The sequence below is a fragment of the Borostomias antarcticus genome, assembly GCF_949987555.1.
Source record: "Borostomias antarcticus genome assembly, chromosome: 2".
In the NCBI taxonomy this organism is placed as follows: domain Eukaryota; kingdom Metazoa; phylum Chordata; class Actinopteri; order Stomiiformes; family Stomiidae; genus Borostomias; species Borostomias antarcticus.
Genome location: NC_140235.1, coordinates 12,461,701 through 12,477,866, shown reverse-complemented (window position 1 = coordinate 12,477,866; position 16,166 = coordinate 12,461,701).

Sequence of the window (16,166 nt, the reverse complement as noted above, 5' to 3'; positions counted from 1 at the left end):
CACTGTCTAAATGTAGTTTTAGTAGATACAGTCAAAGCTGTCCCAGAGACAGAGGTGTTCTTCTCATTACTAGAAAAACTATGTGTTCACATCTGGGTCATATGTTGTTTAATTGTATAATTAGCATACTGAAGATGAGTAACTGAAGTAGCAGCTGTGTTTTATTTTCTTTCAATGTTGTAATTATAAGCGTGTATCTGTAACACGGCTGTAACTGCAATACGGTAACTAAATATTTTGAAAGCTTGAACACTGTCTTTGTCTCTTTGGCCGTGGGTTGAATGTACCCCTCTGACAAAACACTTGGACCCTGCCAGGCCCCCCCAGTAAAACTGGTCTAGAACCGCCACTGCTTCACAATACCCCTGTCTTTGTTTTAATGAGTATATCTCAAGTGCAATGAAATACAATAAACCATGTATGCCAAGCACATCCACCACGCTGGTGCAGGACAAAATTACATCTTGTAAAGTAAGGTTGAGGTCCGCACACAGCTACTCCACAGGACTATTTATTAGTAAAAAGGTGACAACGTTTCGACCCGTGTGGGTCTTCGTGACGAAGACCCACACGGGTCGAAACGTTGTCACCTTTTTACTAATAAATAGTCCTGTGGAGTAGCTGTGTGTGGACCTCAACCTATATCTCAAGTGCAACCTGGAGTTTTATTCACAGTATGACAAATAACCCACACACTTCACAATCACTGGCATCGACATCCTGTCACCGACCAGCAAGCTGTGAATGTAGGATGAAAAGGTTATTGTATGTGGTGTGTGGTGTGAAAGTTCAAGTGTCCCGTCTTGGTTGTTGACGTCTCCACCCGGAGTAGTTTAGTCTCCCCTGTTGAACTCCAGCACACGTGGCCACCATGTCCCAAGTCAACCCGGAAGTCCTTCTCTCCAACTCCACCTGTTAACACAGAAAAACACAAGAAAACTGCGACAGCATTATGCATTCCACGACTCTGAGTGTGAGAGCATGTCTCCTCTCTCTCTCTCTCATCATATAAAGAGTTTATTATATTTTTATAGAAGAGCCACTGTCGACTCCAGACTTGACATATTGGAAGGTTCGTTCTAAACTGCCTACGATCCTAGCACCCATTCTCTCTAGCCCTGTAGCAGCGCTACAGTCATCCAAGCAGTGGGAACAGATTGGAACATTACCATGTAATTCTCCATATTTGCTGTCTTCACCTAAGCCGTGTGGATCATTAGCTCAAGGGCTCTGCTCGAACAACAGCTGCCACGACTGTCCCTGATTAAGACTGACGCTATCCTACCACGATGTTGTTAGTCTGGAGTGTTTGGCTCTACAAACTATCCAACCTATGAGGGTACGTTTACTTTGAGGCTTACTCAGCTTAATCTGTGTCAGGTGTCGCGACCACCTTACATTGACTAGCTTGGTTCCAGTTGGGTTTCCCTGCTACCTTAACTGCTGTGTGGGTGATGAGCCAGATCTGATAAGGTCCCTCCCACTTCGCATCTAATGTCTCTCTCGAAACTTCTTTATCATCACATACTGGCCTGGGATTAGAGCATGCCCCCCCCTCGGGGATCTCGCTCCATGCTGCCAGCACCTGTTTGTGAGCCCTGGCCACAGCCATGCTCAATTCCTCACAGTAACCACTCAACGCATCACTAGTGAGATGAACATCTGCTTGCCACAGATGACCTCGAAAAGGCTAATGCCCGTCTCCTGATTGTGTGTTGCTCGAATGGAGCAAAGCATGAGACTCAAAGCGTCGGACCAAAGCACGCCCTCCTGATGACTTTGTGAGTCTCTCCTTGATGACACGGTTCATTCTTTCAGTCTGAGTCCACTACTCTGAGGATGGTTAGAACAGTGGAGTGAATTTGTGTTGCCAGATAAAGGAGCAACCGTTGTGGTGCAACCAATTTCTGACCTTGTCGCCACACTTCGTCTGAGTAAATTTTTTGCCCCATTCTCCATCTATGTCCACACCTCCTCCCCCTCTCAGTCTCCACCTGCTTCACCTTGAGGTCAGCGATAGTATCAATCTGATACAGGGGTGCGGGTTGGACTGAGGACAAATGCGCTTGTATGGTCTCTCTGTCTCGAGCTGCCTGTTCAGCCAGAGTGTTACCTCGACTCTCGGGAGTGTTCCCACGAGTGTGTCCTCTGACCTCAATCACAGTCACCTCTTTTGGCAGGCTGATGGCCTCCATGATCTCCCTGACCAACTCCCCATTCTTAATGGGCTTCCCTAATGCTGACAGGAAACCTCTCTGTTTCCAAAGCTCTCCAAAGTCATGCCATGTGCATACCGACTGACTACATGGATGTTTGCAGTCTTGCCCTTTGAATGGAAAGTGATGGGAGACATTTCACGTAGGTGATTACGCAACACCTGATGATAGATGGTTGGGGAGTTGTGTAAACTCATTGGCGTTCGAGTTAACTGATATTGACCTCCGTCAATAGTGATTGTCCACGGTTGCAACTCTTCTGCAAGAGAGACACTGTAAAAGCCTTGTGTCATGTGTCACGTGTCATGAAAATGGTGGACGGGTCTGCCACTAGGGGCGCTATCTTATCCACATACTGTACTCATTGGCCACTCTGTAGTTCACAGAGAGACGCCATTCACCTGAAGGTTTCAACACAGGCCACGCTGGGCTATTGGAGGCCCTGTGAGTTCTCTTCAGAAACCCTCAATCATTTTTGTCTTTTGCCCAGATTAGCAACTCTGCTAAGTCAGGTTTGTTTACCCGAATCAAATTCCATTTGACTTTCCCTTGTTGGAAATTAAGGGATGAATTGATTTGTCAACACATCAAGACCCAGTAGGGGTTATTCTACCGGTCCCACCCACACAGAGGTCGTGAGAGACACAGGTACCAATCCCCCCCCCCCCCCGCACCAATACACCATGCATGCCTTGCTTTGGCTCTCATTTTGATATCTGTTCCCTCTAGACATCGATGAGGAGTGACTGTAGCAACACCCCCCCCCCTCGTATCAGGGAGGAACTCTATGTTTTGGCGTCTGTTCAAGGTGGTTGTTACTGCAGGCCTTCTGGCTTTTGTAACATGGCGGCCTAGGATGCGGAGCGGTGGCATCTACTGTACTGATAATGGGGAGCCGTATGGTTGTTGGAACAGCTGTTCTCTCCTCTGTTTACAGTTCTTTCTCCAATGGCCTCTGCTCCCACAAAAATGACAACACTCTCGTTTGTCATCCCTAGCTCTGAATGGGATCTGTGGAGCTCTGGCTTTCTCCTCTACTCTCCTGACCTTGGTGGTGATTGCTTTGGTTAGAGTGTCACCGACCAACGGGTGTCTGGCCTGAGCCATGTTCACATCACCTACATCGCGTGGATGTTTTACACTAGCCGACCAGCATTCAAGATTGCCATCTACACCGACAGTAACACCCCTCCGATCGTAGGGGGCGCAAGTTCGAAACAGCTGGTGGCAGTGCTCTACATTTACGATCCCTCCTCTCCCTCCTGAGCTTGTCAGCGGGCGGAGGGGGCGGAAACTCTGGCTCCTTCTTTAATCTCTCGTCATCCCTGTCCTCATCTGACGGCGTTGTCAGCCCCGCCCCCTGCAGTGGGACAGGCTCACTTTGGTAAGATGAGACAAACCTCGGACGCGTCATTGACGGTGTTCCATCTCCTCCTCCTCCTCCTCCCCTCCCTAAGCCTACTCTTTCTCTCGCTGATAGTCAAGCGACTGGCTTACTGTAGTTTGTCTCTGGTGTGGCTGTAGGGGAGGGGCTGAGTCGGGAGCTCCAGCACTCTGCTGAAGCAGATAAAGTTTGGGTCACACACAGTATGATTGTATCACAGTGACCTCACCACCAACGCTTCCCTAGAATGTATATATATATACATGTACATAGGCCTATGCATACATACATACACATCTTCCATATGCAACAATAAACATAAATCACAAAATCATCCCGACCCCACGGGTCTTCTCTCAAAGGCAATTCGGTCCCGTGTCCGACACAGGTTTACCTTAAAAACAAAATAAAAACACAACCATCCCCCGTATTCCACGTGGATGGCAACCCCCGGTCTTTCACGGGCCTTCTTAAGGATCCTCTGGTCCCTAGAAGCTAACACCCCCCCCCCCCCAGATCTCTCACGGCCATCTTAAAGGAGTAGTAAAGGGAAAATGCATGTTTAGCTCTGTTTTAAGGTTACTTATGATCATATACAATGGTTCTGAACCATTGTTTTGCCCGCTGACAAGCTCAGGAGGGAGAGGAGTGATCGTAAATGTAGAGCACTGCCACCAGCTGTTTACGTTTTGATCTGAACCATTGTATATGATCATAAGTAACCTTAAAACAGAGCTAAACATGCATTTTCCCTTTACTACTCCTTTAAGGATCCTCTGGTCCCTAGAAGCTAACCCCCCGATCTCTCACGGGCCTTCTTAAGGATCCTCTGGTCCCTAGAAGTAGGCATCCTCGATCTCTCACAGGCTTTCTCAGGGATACTCTGGTCCCTAGAAGCTGACACCATCCACCCTATTTCTCTCTAGCCAGCAGACTGAACACCCAACTCTCTAGCTAGCAGACTGAACACCCAGCTCTCTAGCCAGCAGACTGAACACCCAACTCTCCAGCTAGAGACATATAGGGGAATGCTTCCAAGACAAAACAGCGCAGGTACCTTGGCTTTACAAACATCTGACATGTAGACATACATTTACATCCAGTATGGTTCTTTTACGTGTTGAGAGACTATGTGGTATACTGAGATTTACTGACTCATTTTTATGATCGGGATACCGAACCCACTCACCCAGTTGGGTCTGATTGTCTGTCCGGCGGTCGTTCAGGTCACAGCTGCACTGCCAGGCATCTCCCGTGGCTGTAGCTGTTTGCTTTGGCTGACGACCAGTCTTGGACTTGTTAGGGTTCGATGTCCGATCCGGGTTAGCATGGCACCAATTGTTGACTTTCATTGTCCTTTATTATTGTCCTTATACAGCTCTGCGTTGTGTTTTGATTTCAATAAAAGACGGCCCCCAATCTCACACAATAGTCCAGTGTCCCTTTTCCAGGTGTATTCCAAATGAATCTCTCCAACACGGGATTTGAGCGACAATCAAAAGCTGTTTATTACAGAAGGTTTTTAGCATACAAAAGACGATGGCATATAGTCTAGTGTTCAGCTGACCTATCTGTATGGCTGTCTAGCCCAAATATAAACATCTGAGCTCGAGCATGGTTCTTATGGTTCGAGGGCGTTCCACCCCCCTTCTTCCCCGATCAGACTGGTCTGGTCCCTCATGTGGCTTCTGGCCTTGTAGCGAGATAACCTACGCCGCCTCGGCGCCCAGCTCTAACTCTAACCACAACAATTGCTGTTGTCCACAGAATGTACCAACCCTGGAATGCCACCCTTATCTCATAAGTCTAGGGAAGGGAGCCACAGTTTCTTACAGAAACGACTACTTGCCAGAACTCACAAGTGCATCTCCATTTTAAAACAAGTGACTAAGAGCATAATCTAGTGCTGAAGGCAAAGTGCAAGAATAGCTATCTAAAATACAATAGGTGGTTAAGAGGGAGGATCGTGGTAGTACTTCTTGAAGAGATAAGTTTTGAGCTTCCGGCAAAAGATGGGCTGTCCTGATGTCAGTGGGCAGTTCATTCTACCACTGTGAGGCCAGGACAGACCAGGGCCTGGATGAGCACCTGCATCGTTTCATCAGTGAGGAAAGGGTGAATCCTCCTGATGTTGTAGAGCAAGAATCTGCAGGAGCGTGTGACGGATGTGATATGTGCGGAGAATGTTAGTTGGTCATCCAGGGTCACACCCAAATTCCTTGCAGTCCGAGTCGGCGTCGCCACTGTGTCTTCAATGGCCAGGTCCCGGTGCGGACACCCCTTTGCTAGGAGGAACAGTAGCTCAGTCTTGTCCAGATTGAGCTTGAGGTGATGTGTTGTCATCCACTCCGAGATGTCAACCAAGCACCCAGCTATGCCTGTCTCCACTTGTGTGTCAGAAGGAGAAAATGGCAGGACCAGTTGGGTATCATCGGCCTAGCAGTGATAGAGACGCCATGCGAGCAAATGACAGAGTCCAGGGATGTAGTGTAGAGGGAAAAAAGCAGAGGACCCAGGACAGGCCCTTGTGGAAACCCTGTAGTCGGACTACGCGGTTCCGACATCGACCCTATCCATGTCACCTGGTAGGAGCGGCCCGTCAGGTAGGATTCAAACAGGGAGCGTGCAGAGCCAGTGACACCTTTCTCCTCTACTTCACAGGCGACATTACACCGCCTGGGGTCCTGAGTAATACACCTGCCGAATGTCAACTTCATACATCACCTGGTTCTCAAGATAACCATGCCCCAGACAGAGACACAGAGAATGTGTCATTATAGAGAGATTCAGCAACAAGGCTGTATTGACGTGTAATGCATATACTGTATGCATGTGTGTATAGTCTTACAATCTCTTCAATTGATAACTAATATATTCTAACAGCTTTTCTATCCTCTGTGGGTTTCAAGATAGTGGGTATTGGCAATATAAACAAGATTAAATGAGACACTAACCCTGCAGTGAACACATTATCAAGTAAATAATTAGTGAGACTTGTTGACGACAGGCTTTTCTTTCTCTGCCCTTCTTTTGTCATTAGAGCTCATCAGCATAAGGCAGATGTACTGTAGTTTTTTGGTTTTATCTAGACAACAAAAGCATCCACCGTTATTGCCTGCCCTTTGGGCTTTTATGTACTTGTTCACCATTTTTCAAAGTGAGCCTGGAATTATGAAAGTAATTTTCTTTTGCACATTTCAATAACTTCCCCCTGCCTTTGAAGGGAGACAGCAGTAATGAATGCCATCAATTTTCATCCCAATTAGAGTGTTTATCTCAGCTTAGTTCACCTATAGAGCTGCCTCTGCTCCAGTGAGGGACCATGAATTTTCATGACAGCCAAACCCTATACTTCAGATAAAAACAGCTTATACAGAGCACTGGGATTTAAAGCTTTGGAGCTGGAATTAATTTCCCCACTTTGTTTGTGTTGTCTTAATAGCCTACAGGATGTGGTGCTGGGTCGACGAGAGAGAGAGAGAGAGAGAGAGAGAGAGAGAGAGAGAGAGAGAGAAAAAGAGAGAGAGAGAGAGAGAGAGAGAGAGAGAAGCTCATGTTTATACAAGCAGAGGTCCAGAGGGGCCTTTCTTGTGGAAAATAAATTGCACAAAGTGCATTATGTCAGTATTTATTTAGTGAGAATTGACAGAAAACTTTACAGCTAGAGCCTGGAAGACATTGATACTGAACATGTCAGGATATGGATTGTCTCCTCACTGTCAGTTCTGCACAAACTGGTTTCTTATCAAACTGTCTGATGTTTAAGCCAGCAGTTGACTAGAGTGCAGTGTGAGCTAGTGAAGTGCAGTCGAAGCTTCAGTGAAGGTGGCTTGTAAGGATTTTGTATGGAAGTGAATGCAGTGTACTGGTCTCTGAACAACAGTATCTGCGGACTGTGTCATCTCCCACCTCAGGTTTAGAGAGACCACTGCTTACAGATGCAATGTAATGTAATTAAATTGTAATTATTGGCTTTTTGAATGGTAAAAAAGCTGATGTAGCAAAAAGAAACATTATGTTCTTTAGTTTCCTATTATAAAGTATTTATTTTTATCCAGAATTGTTAATTTCTTGACAGAGTGAGTCATGTATCCAAAATCCTTTGTTTTGTTTTGCTATTCTAATTTAGGACTTTTATTTTGAAATGAGGACTGCTATCCTGCGCAATGTAATCCCGGGCTTGCGCCTTGCGTAGTTTTATTCCAGATAGGATTTTGAGCCCGTAAATTACGACTTCAAGTCACGACTCACGACTTCATAGCGTTCCAGGCAAACTGTCTGAATGCGTGGCATTCTGGATAAATGTAAACAAGCCGATATGGTAAAAGCTTGAGATTTGGCTCATTGTCAGAGCTTGCAAGCTAAACATTGTATGCCTAATTTCGCTATGCTAAGAAATCGTACATTACATTTTTTTTTTTGACATCATCGACTTTTTGCCGTTTGCATGGTCACGTTCAGGTTTACCTTAATGTTAGCTAGCTAGCACTAGCTATCTCTTGTCAACATATTTGGGCATCATTACATACACATAGCAGATTGTAGTGCATAATCGTTTGTATTATTTTGATTACAACGTACAAATTTACTTTACGTTGCCCTAAAGTTATCTTTGTCGCCATACCCATGGGGGCTGCCATCTTGCTTAGAGGGCTGTGTGACGTCAGAGAGCGCAACTGGGAGTACATCAATCTGGTACGAGTTCACGGGTGGGAAGTTACGGGTTTGACTGCCATTCCAGTGCATTTTCACGTGTAGAAGGTCGGAAAAACACAAGTTACGGGTTGCCTGGAACGCGCCAACGATGAGTCAAGTTGTATATGTGGCGGTCAGACATGAATGTAGTTCGAATTATTATTGAAAGATGTATTTTCATGGGGAAGACTGGGGTTTTATTTCACTAATGTTGACGTTTTTGGTGTAAGGATTTTGTTGTTTTGGCCGAGCTTTTTGTGCATGGCTTTAAGCCGGCGCACCATAGATAGCATTTGTCCCTCCGTTCCGTTGTTGACCTTAATTTCTATGTTGCCACCACAAGAGGTAGAGGTCCCAGCACACCAAAATAAAAACACTATGGCCGTGTCTGAATGTCCATACTAGTGATGGGCATTCCGCCTCTTTTTAGTGAGCCAGATCATTTGGCTCAGTTCAGCAATAAGAGCCGGCTCTTTCGGCTCCCAAACGGCTCTTCATTTTACCAATTTTGCCTTTCATATTTAAGCACAAATTTAACACTGTTTTGACCTATATCACTTAAATTATTCGATATAATTATACAAAACCTTAAAATTTCCAGAATACCATCATTTTACATCATGTTTGGTATAAAATATTAACCTACATGTGAAAACATCAAACACTATTACACATGTTTATTAAAGGTTATATTTATACAAATCACTCAATCAAACGGAACACACTCAATCAAACGGAACACACTCAATCAAACGGAACACACTTCCCAGCTCAATGTGGAAACTGCCTCCTCCCTTACAGCTTTTTAAAGAGACACCACTTTCCACTTTAACAGAAAAAGCCCTTAAAACCTGGACGAATAAAACCAAAACAACCTGCATCAAGAGATAACACTAGAAGATACGTGGAAAAAATATTTTTGTCTTTGATCTATCCATAACAGTCAAATAACATAAATAACAAATAATACATGAATAAAATAAAAAGATACAAAGTGCAAAACAGCTGCATCCAACCGTTTTAGTATCTATCAACTAACAACTTATCAGCTACCTACAGTCTTGTATTAATTTACAAAAAAAGAAATCGCCTCTCAGTCGGGAGCCGGCTCACATCGTTCACTTAAAAGAGCCGGCACATAGAGCTGTATCGTTCTCGACCGACCCATCACTAGTTCATACTATGTATGCAGTACATACTATATAGCAGGCCAGATGTTGGCTCTTCCTCCAGACGTTCCTAGTTCACCCTCACTACACGCTTGGGTTTTCCAGGTCTGTCCAGAAGCTTCCCCCGCCATCGAAACCAGCTCACCACCAGATGGTGATCAGTGGACAGCTCTGCCCCTCTCTTTACCCGAGTGTCCAAAACGCATGGCCTCAGATCAGATGATACGATAACGAAATCGATCATCGACCTTCGGCATAAGGTGTTCTGATGCCAGGTGTACTTGTGGGCATCCTTGTGTTCGAACATGGTGTTTGTTATGGACAAACCGTGACTAGCACAGAAGTCCAACAACAAAACACCACTTGGGTTCAGATCGTGGTGGCCATGCCTCCCAATCACGCCCCTCCAAGTTTCTCCATCATTGCCTACGTGTGCATTGAAGTCCCCCAGTAGGACAGTGGAGTCCCCTGCAGGAGCCCCCCAAAGGACTCCACTCAGGGTCTGCAGGAAGGCCGAGTACTCTGAACTGCTGTTCGGTGCATAAGCACAAACCACAGTCAGAGTCCCCCCCCCCACAGTCCTAAGGCGCAGGGAGGCGACCCTCTCATCCACTGGGGTGAACTCCAGCACAGTTTGGATTATACATAAAAGGTGAGGATCGAGCCTGCTGGATGACCAACTCCAATGCCTGGCTAGCTCAATATTGTTGTATGTTTAACATGAATCGTATGCAAGCAGGAGCCCGTCACTTTCACTGGATGACTCGAGAGGCATGATACATTTATCTCGCATGCTAAACATGTTTTGTGGAGTAGTATGTACTAAATAACATGTAGCAGGCGAGTTGCAGTACAGTATGTACTATATAGTATGTAGCATGTAGTATGGACATTTGGACATCCCATATCCTATGACATCCCATAATTTCAAGTTCCTCAGTAGTGTAGTGGATAAAGTGCATGATTCCCATGCGGAAGATCATGGGTTCAATTCCTGGTTGAGCACGAGTCTGTTTGATTTTTAACTTTAGCCACAACCTTTATTCCTCTCCTCTTTGCCCCCCTTTTGCAGAAACTGGGTGACCAATTAAGTGACCAATTACAAGTCCCATTGATATACTAGACTTGTGCTTACTGTTATGTTTCTCTGTGTATGCAACTCTGTATTTAGTTTTCTCCTCCTGTTCTCGGTCCCACTCCCAGATTCCTGAGTGGATCCAGTTATAATTAATATAATTCAATGCATTTTAATAAATATGAGCATTGTGATTTGTCATTTTTGTTTGTCTCTGGATGTTATAGAAGCTATGTAAAAATATGGTTACCTGGTGGTGCCATGTCAGTTAGTGAATTTATGTGCATTAATTGAAATTTACTCCTGTTTTGAAATTATACCTACAGTATAGGTGTCTCAGTAATTACTCATTATATATTAGGCTATACTTTCTATGTATTTACCAGGTAAATGTTAAGTAATTGGGGGACTATGAAAGGAAGGGTTACCCCAAAAATGTTCAGAGTAAGTTACTGTAATTTAGCAATACAAATCCATAAGCCTAGGGCCAATGGGCCTAGGATATAGACAATAAACTACCGGTGGAATGGTGGCTGAGAAATAGCAGGAGCATTTTGGATTACTAGCGGACCGCTGTCCCTGACGCTAATAATCCGCCAGAGGACCGCTTGCCATTCGATGTGCAAATGACCAGGAACCCAACGGATTCGGCCGGAGGTCCGCCAGCTCATCCATCGGGGACCCGCTGTAGGTCTGCTAGCCTTGTGTTATCTGGGTTTATCCCTTTGTCCCGAAACAGAAGTGAACCAATTGTAGCAAAATAGCTAACATTACAGGAATCATCAGTGTAACTGCTTTAGCCACTGACCGCTACCATTAATGTTATGGAATCTGCTGCTAGTTGTTGTGAGCTCATGAGGTAACTGCTCTTATTGTGCTGAATTAGGCGACAATAAGACCTATCTTAATTTATCAGACATTATTTCATGTCATTTCAATTCACAGCTATCTCAGTGGCATGACTAGCTTCCATCCTACCAGTCCTGAACAGAAACAAGCCAGCCACGCACATAAGCCAGGCTGGACCTGGTTATTTTCAAACTTTGTATTTATTTCATAATTCTACTTTTCTGAATTATTTAATAATGACTCATAATTACACTTTTGATTTCATAAATGGCACATGAAAGCTTTATTTGTATAGCGTATTTCATACCCAGAAGCAACACAATGTGCTTTACAGAGAACAAGGGAGGTGGGCATACGTCCCACCCCTACATATTCCAGAGGGAAGCAAAAAAAACAGTATCACCCGGGGGCCAGAAAATGTGAGCTGTAAAAATTATTCCCTGACCCCTCAAAGCTATGGGAAAAGATCAAAATGCAGGCGGAAAATAGTTTCTTTTTGAGAAATCCGCTATGACATGGAGCGTATTTTTTATCAGACGACCAATCATGACAGAGGTGGGATAGGCTAGCACATAAACATAATAAAGTTCTTTATTATGTCTATGGGCTAGCATGCTGCTGTCGGCCACGGAGGATATCGTGAACCCATAATCGAGTCCGACCAACTCTCTCCTTTTCAGCCTCTAAATAGGCTACAGCCTAGGGATGCACATCGAAAACCGGTTCTTGTTTAGAAAATGCATGTTTATCATAGTTTTTAGCAGAAACCCATAGACCTCCATTATAAAAGGGGTGCGCACACAGAGGAAAAAGGAGCTAGCTTACTACTGCACGGATTGGTTAAATGTTGGTGTGTACCGATCGGTTTCATTGAGGACAAAGCGACATTTGAGCTAAACTTGCTATGACAGCAGTGTTCCCCTTTAAACATGATGTATATAGCGATGTGAACCTCTTGTGTTTACAATAAATAATGGTGTACTGTTTTTTCCTGGTGATGACTGACCCCCAGTGGTGACCCTGTGCACTTTGAAATAATTGGGTGAACCCTATAAAAGGGATTGGGGCGGTGCAAAAAAATTCACCTGACGAAGATCCACCTTGGGTCGAAACGTTTTTTTGTCCTCAAGTAATAAATATACCTTGAAGCAGATGTCAGTGCGGACCTCAATTTTTTGCATTCTTTGTAACCATATTGTCCGGCACCAGCGGATGGTCGATGTGCTTAGCAACTCTACAACTTCAGGCTATGAGGTTCCACAGAAGGTATCCCAAATTGGTATCCTGGCAACTCATCGTTGAATAGCTCCGCTCACTGTTACACCGCAGTAAAATACAATTAGGATGGTTCACCAGGTTACCAAATAGCTATTTTAGCTAAATTTATCTAATGAACAAAAATCACCCTTTCTGTCGGAGAAGAATGAGTCTCCATGGCAGTCTGTCTGGGGAGCCGGCGACGGTGGTGGAGGTGAGCTCTGAAAATAAAAGCTTGTATCAAGCCAACCTCAGAACGATGAGACCAGTCTAGAGAATGTGATGTTTGAGTGTGAAAACACAAAAACAAGCACAACTCACCTGTGGTAGTCTGGACCTTCTGGGACCAGCAGACATGGATGCAGGGCTGGAAGAACCCTACTCTGGCTGGGCGTTTGCGAGGGCCGGGATGTGTCCGGTGTAGTCCATGTAGGGACCAGGGCAGGGCTGGGGGGCGCCAGCGTACCCGTGAGGAGGGATCCCCCCCGGGTAGGTGACCTGGGGTGGAGATGGCCCCCAGCAGTGCCTCCGGGAACATCTTGGTGGCGGGGACCTTCGGGGCTACAGGCTGGCTGTAGAGGGCTGTATGGGGTAGTTGGAGGGGGGTAACAGGCTGGCTACAGAGGGCTGTTCAGGGTAGTTGGAGGGGGGTAACAGGCTGGCTACAGAGGGCTGTTCAGGGTAGTTGGAGGGGGGTAACAGGCTGGCTGCAGAGGGCTGTACGGGGTAGTTGGAGGGGGGTAACAGGCTGGCTGCAGAGGACTGTTCAGGGTAGTTGGAGGGGGGTAACAGGCTGGCTGCAGAGGGCTGTACGGGGTAGTTGGAGGGGGGTAACAGGCTGGCTGCAGAGGGCTGTACGGGGTAGTTGGAGGGGGGTAACAGGCTGGCTGCAGAGGGCTGTCCGGGGTAGTTGGAGGGGAGTAACAGGCTGGCTACAGAGGGCTGTACGGGGTAGTTGAGGTGGCCTGGTGGGGGTGGAGCAGGGGAGCCCCTCAGTGGAGGCCTGGTCTCTGTCACCAATCAGAGACAGCGCTTCCTCACCCAGGCTGTCCTTCAGTGGGAGGAATAGTCTTAGTCAGGGAAAGAAAACTCCTCAGTGGGCTAAAGACTCAACCATCTGACCCTCACCCTCTTCAAGAGTGAGTGCACACGTTCCTGCTTATTTAAAATCTCCCGGTCTTGTCATTAATATTTCCATCATCAACAATTTACCTGGATCACACTCATCCACACAAAGACACACACACACATGCACTCATGCGCATGCATGCACACACATGCACACACAGACAAACAAACACACATCATCCCTAGGGTGATTCTGCCACTTACTTTGATGTGTCTGCTGAGGTGTGCCACTGAGCGCCACAGGTGGTACTGCTCCAGCCCCTTCTGAGACATGCTCTTCATGCATGGCTCTTCAGATCCTCCATGGTCCTACAGCTGGAGCAAAGATGGTGATGTGAAGATGGTGATGGTCAGGTGAAGTAGCCTAGTCTGTTGTTAGTACCAACACAGAGCGCACGGGCATCCATGATTTAACGCCTTGGAGGGGCATCTCGTGCATTTTGAATCAGAGGGTAATCTAATATTGGCTGGGGAGCAAATTAGAGACTGCAATATGCGCAAAATACATGCATTGCTAAATGTATATTTCTGGAATTTTCTAAATTGCAACTCCTAATTTATTTGATGATGCCATGAAGCAATCTATTAACCATATGCGTTTCACTTTCAACCAGGCGGACCTGAGGATAGCTTACCTAGAGCCCGTAAACGCCTTGGTGAGTTTTTGGACACCCTACAACCATCCAGTGTTTCCAGCGGTGAATTCAGTGAAGACAAATACAACTTGGCAACAACTTTGATACATACAAAATGTTTGTCAGCCTCTATTAAAATTAAACCTGGACGTTCTTCTTATTCTGTTTCTGTTAACGTCATAATGAAATAAAAACGTCACTACACAAAATAAAAGCTATTGTCATTGTCCTTATTTATCTCTGCTTTGTGTTTTGATGACAATAAAAGACGGCCCCCAATCTCACAAAATACCACACAGTCCAGTGTCTCCTTTTCAGGTGTATCCCAAATCAATCTCTCCAACACGGGATTTGAGCCTCAAGCAAAAGCGGTTTATTACAGAAGGTTTTACATACAAAAGACAATGGCATGGTCTAATGCACAGATGACCTGTCTGTACGCTGTCTGGACCCAAATCAAAGCATTGGTCTCGTTGCAACGTTCTTATGTGGTTGAGTGTCCCCCCTCCCTCGTCTCTTCTCCGATAAGATTGTCTTTCTGGTCTCTTCTGTGACCTTGTTTGGTCAAGTTAACCTACGCCGCCTCCGCGCCCAGGCCTTTATCTCTAACCACAACAATGGTGTTTGGCACAGAGTGTACCAGCCATGGAATGTCTTTATCTCATAAGTCTATGGAAGAGGGACACCGTTTCTTACCGAAAACTCAAGCCGACAGCCATACTCAGAGGTCAATCATCATAATTAGGAAATAGCTAACAGGATCATATTAAAAGGCATTTCTCTTAAAATCAACCATATTCAACACTACCATATGTCTAGTGTCCATCTCCATAATGTGTCATATGCTGTTCATAGTGTACTATATGTATGCTGATTGTTGTTTTTTAACTATGTACTGCATGTTCTTTACCTGTCTCCTCTTACGAGTATTGCATTAATCTGTGTTATATTGATGTGCTTCTTTAAATAAAAAAAATAAAAAAAGTTCACACATCTGTTCTCATTTATTGCATGCATTATTAGCAATATTACATTCATTAGCATAGCAACTTATAGGGCGCATTAGCATGCAGTGTGTGGGGAGGGCGGTGCAGTGTGAGCCACGCCACCAACGAACCGACAGAGGACCGCTAGCAGCAGCAGCGGCAAATGCCAACGGCCCACCAACGAGCCGCTCGGTAGTCACTGATCATGCCATAGCGGGGCCGCTGCGGCTCCTGCCATAGGGCCGCCGAGTTGGTGGTCAGCAGGCCGCTGGCTGCCCACTGATGATCTGCTAGCTGGGAGTAGGCTAGTCTAAAACAGCAGGTTAATGTTTTTTAATCATTACCTGGCTGAGTTTATGGAGAGCTACTATCTGAATTGAATGCGTTTAATGGGCACGGTGTAGCCTATGTTCGTTGTAAAGAGGCGCATATCAAAATGTCTGCAGGGCCTACACTTCGGAAATTGAAGAGAACAAGATGTAGGCTGAGTTCCCCCCCCCCCCCCCCCCCCCCAACGTAGATATAGTGGATATTGGTCTACCAACCTCATTATTCTGGGTTATATTGAGTAACTAAATAACAGGCTTCAATTCAAGATTCAAAGGTAGCCTATCTTGTAGCCTGGGCTGTTATTTGGCAAGCTCACAGGTGATAGCCTATCTTGTGCGTCGCTTAGAGAATCATAGAGAATAATATAATAATAATAACTAGAAAGTACATTTCCTGGAGAAAATGTGAGGTGGGCTAGCTGCCGCAGCTGTATGTAATAGCT